A 3821-nucleotide genomic window follows, 5' to 3' on the forward strand; every position below is an offset into this window, starting at 1 on the left:
GATGATGCATTACAGAGTGGGCCCAGAGATAGCTCTCCGTCATACGGAGTGACAAATCCCAGTCTCGATTCGTGCCAACCCAACAAACACTTTCGGAGATACCCGTAGTGCACCTTTATAGTCACCCAGTTACGTTGTGACGTTTGGCACACCCAAAGCTCTCCTACGGTATCCGGGAGTTGCACAATCTCATGGTCTAAGGAAATGATACTTGACATTTGGAGACTCTCTAGCTAAACGAACTACACGATCTTTGTGCTATGCTTAGGATTGGGTCTTGTCCATCACATCATTCTCCTAATGATGTGATCCCGTTATCAATGACATCCAATGTCCATAGTCAGGAAACCATGACTATCTGTTGATCAACGAGCTAGTCAACTAGAGGCTCACTAGGGACTTGTTGTGGTCTATGTATTCACACATGTATTACGATTTCCGGATAATACAATTATAGCATGAACAATAGACAATTATCATGAACAAAGAAATATAATAATAACCATTTTATTATTGCCTCTAGGGCATATTTCCAACAGATCTTTTAGTGTGCCATTGAGCATAATTAACCATATTATTATCTAGGAGTTTAGTAGCTTCTCCTAAAGTGATTTCCATAAAAGTGCCTCCCGCGGCCGAATCTAAAAGATTTCTAGAAGCAAAATTCAATCCGGCATAATTTTTTTGTATAATCATCCATAAATTCAAACCATGTGTAGGGCAATTACGTATCATTAATTTCATCCTATCCCAAGATTGTGCAACATGCTCATGATCAAGTTGCTTAAAATTCATAATATGATTTCTAAGAGAGTTGATCTTAGCGGGAGGAAAATACTTAGAGATAAGAGCATCTTTGCACTTGTTCCATGAATCAATACTATTTTTAGGCAAAGACAAAAACCTAGTTTTAGCACGATCTCTAAGCGAAAAAGGAAATAGCTTCAATTTAACAGTATCATTATCCACATCTTTCTTCTTTTGCATATCACACAAATCAACAAAGCTGTTTAGATGGGTAGCGACATCTTCACTAGGAAGGCCACGAATTGATCTTTCATGACAAGATTCAACAAGGCAACATTGATTTCACAAGATTCAGCATCGGTAATAGGAGCAATCGGGGTGCTAAGAAAATCATTGTTGTTGGTATTGGAAAAGTCACACAATTTGGTATTGTCTTGAGCCATCGTGACAAACAAGCCAACACACAAGCACACAAGAAGCAAGCAAAAAGATACGAACGGAAAAAGAGGGCGAATAAAATGGCAAAGGTGAAGTGGGGGAGAGGAAAACGAGAGGCAAATGACAAATAATGTAATGCGAGGGATAAGAGTTTGTGATGGGTACTTGGTATGTCTTGACTTGTGTGTAGACTCGCCGACAACGTCGCCAGAAATCCTTCTTGCTACCTCTTGAGCATGCGTTGGTTTTCCTTGAAGAGGAAAGGGCGATGCAGCAAAGTAGCGTAAGTATTTCCCTCAGTTTTTGAGAACCAAGGTATCAATCCAGTAGGAGGCCACACGCAAGTCCGTCGTACCTACAAAAACAAATAAGAACCTTACAACCAACGCGATAAAGGGGTTTTCAATCCCTTCATGGCCACTTGCAAAAGTGAGATCTGATAGAGATGATAAGATAATATTTTTGGTATTTTTATGATAAAGATTAGAAGTAAAGATTGCAAAATAAATGGCGACAGAGATAGCTAGTTGACGGGAGATTAATATTTTAAAAGATAGACCCAGGGGCCATAGGTTTCACTAGTGGCTTCTCTCAAGATAGCATAAGTATTTTAAAAGATAGAAGAAAATATTTGCAATGGATTCACATTATTGTGTTATTCTGGAGCAGGTTTACCATATATGACAGAAATTGTGCCAATTACACACGACATGATGTGTTTTGTTGTAGCTAATGGTTACAAGTGATGTATTATGGTAATGTTGGCATTTGAATGCCTTGGCTCCAATGAACTAATTTCTAGCAGTATCATACAAGATATTCAAAAAGACAAAAAGTCAATGTTTTAACTAATTTCTAGCAGGATCATCAGCTCTTGTTTTGTCCATTTTTCTTTTTTTGAGCAATTCATCTCTTGCTCCTACACATTATGACTTATGTACATGATTTCTCAACCATGGACTGTCTGTCTTAGCAGGAGGGAGGTGCGCTGGCTACGTCTCTAGGGACTGTGTGGCGGGTGTGACCTCTCCCAGCTCCCCGCCTTCGCCCGCGATGACGAGGACCAGGTCCGCTGCGCCTCCAATCCCAGATCATGGTCGCGCAGGACATGCTCCATGACGTTGTGTGTGTGTCGATCTGAAGCTATCCTCTATTGCATCTAGAGGCTTGTACAAGCCATAGATCAAATCCGACAAGAGAAGAAATATGTGTGTCTGAGGAACCAAGACGCCAAAGGTTCAGAGCGGCATTGTGCTGAAAAAGCCAGGACAATGTAAGAGGCTTGCACACAAGGATCTAGGTTTCTCTACGAGCAGCAGAATCAATATCCGATAGAATATAACAATTACGAACGAGGAGCCGCAACCGTAGCTTGTTGAGATGTTGCATAGGTAAACTGATCTCATGTTTTTCGTGTGTGGAATTGATGATTGATGTAGTTTCACTGAATCAAAATACTGATGCCTTTTCCCTTCTCCGTGACAACTTTCAGAGAACTAGGAAAGTAATGGTGGACTCTCATGAAGCACAAAGACAGATAATGTTTGAGGCAAATTCCTTCACCGGCCCTGCGTATGAGAAATTCTGCAATGATGCCCAGCGGCATGCTACTCTCAAGCTGGAGGTCGAGCTTAGGAACTGGAGGTCCTGCTTCATGAGCTACGTCAGTGCTCAGAAGGCGTACATCGAATCCCTTGATGGTTGGTTGTCCAAGTTCATGCTCACAGACACCATCCGTTAATCCCGGGGATCTCCTTGATCGCGCTCGACAGGACCAGCGAGTAGCACACTATGCTGTCGACAACCGGATCCTCCTCACAACTGACTCCGGCATGGGTATTCCTCTCCTCTGCCATCTCTCTCTCTGTGTTTCTCATGCCAGTGGGCCATGTTACTGTACACTCGACGTAGGAAGTAAGCATGATTTTTATGTAATGCTGGTTCTGGAATCGATGTTGTACCAGGCTTGCTCGCGCTCGACAGGACCAGCGAGTAGCACACTACGTTGTTGACAACCGGATCCTCCTCACAACTCACTCCGGCATGGGTATTCCTCTCCTCTGCCATCTCTCTCTCTCTTTCTCATGCCAGTGGGCCGTGTTACTATACACTCGACGTAGGAAGTAAGCATGATTTTTATGTAATGCTGGTTTTGGAATCGATGTTGTACCAGGCTTGCTGCCTGCTTCCACTCTTTCACCCCCACTTCCACGAATTGTCTATAAACCTGGTCCAACATCTTATGTGTACTCTTGCAAGTTTCCTGTTTAACATATATTATCCTGGCACCAAGTTGACAGGGAGATAAATGTTTACCACCCATCCAGAGCATGTTGTTCCATTTTTTACATCTTAGTTTAATTTTTTACTTCTTTTAGATGATCTTCGGAGAACAAAGCACAAATAGAGAATCACATGATATGCCCGTCTTATTTTTTGAAGTTGATCCCAGTTTTAACTGAAATACTCCACTTCTTTGCTTTTTAGTACCCATTCCAACCCAAGAAGACGACTCAAGGGAGGACTGATCTATATGTAGGCAGATGGATGAATTCCAAGCCATGAGATAAAGTACCCTAAACCGAACTTACTATTTATTTGCAGTTTGCGAGTACACTTGTACTTCCCTGATTTCT

The 3821-nt window shown here is 42.0% G+C and overlaps 1 long non-coding RNA gene across 1 annotated transcript in view; it reads left to right on the plus strand.

Annotated features, from left to right (window-relative positions):
• Positions 1-2838: 2838 nt before the first annotated feature.
• The window catches only part of LOC123116756 (uncharacterized), a 2786-nt gene continuing 1803 nt past the window's right edge, over positions 2839-3821 (plus strand). The window contains exons 1-2 of the long non-coding RNA XR_006457173.1: positions 2839-3021; positions 3673-3756. This is a non-coding gene — a long non-coding RNA (uncharacterized lncRNA). The remainder of the gene's footprint in view (positions 3022-3672; positions 3757-3821) is intronic.

This window comes from Triticum aestivum, chromosome 5B, assembly GCF_018294505.1.
Source record: "Triticum aestivum cultivar Chinese Spring chromosome 5B, IWGSC CS RefSeq v2.1, whole genome shotgun sequence".
Lineage (NCBI taxonomy): Eukaryota > Viridiplantae > Streptophyta > Magnoliopsida > Poales > Poaceae > Triticum > Triticum aestivum.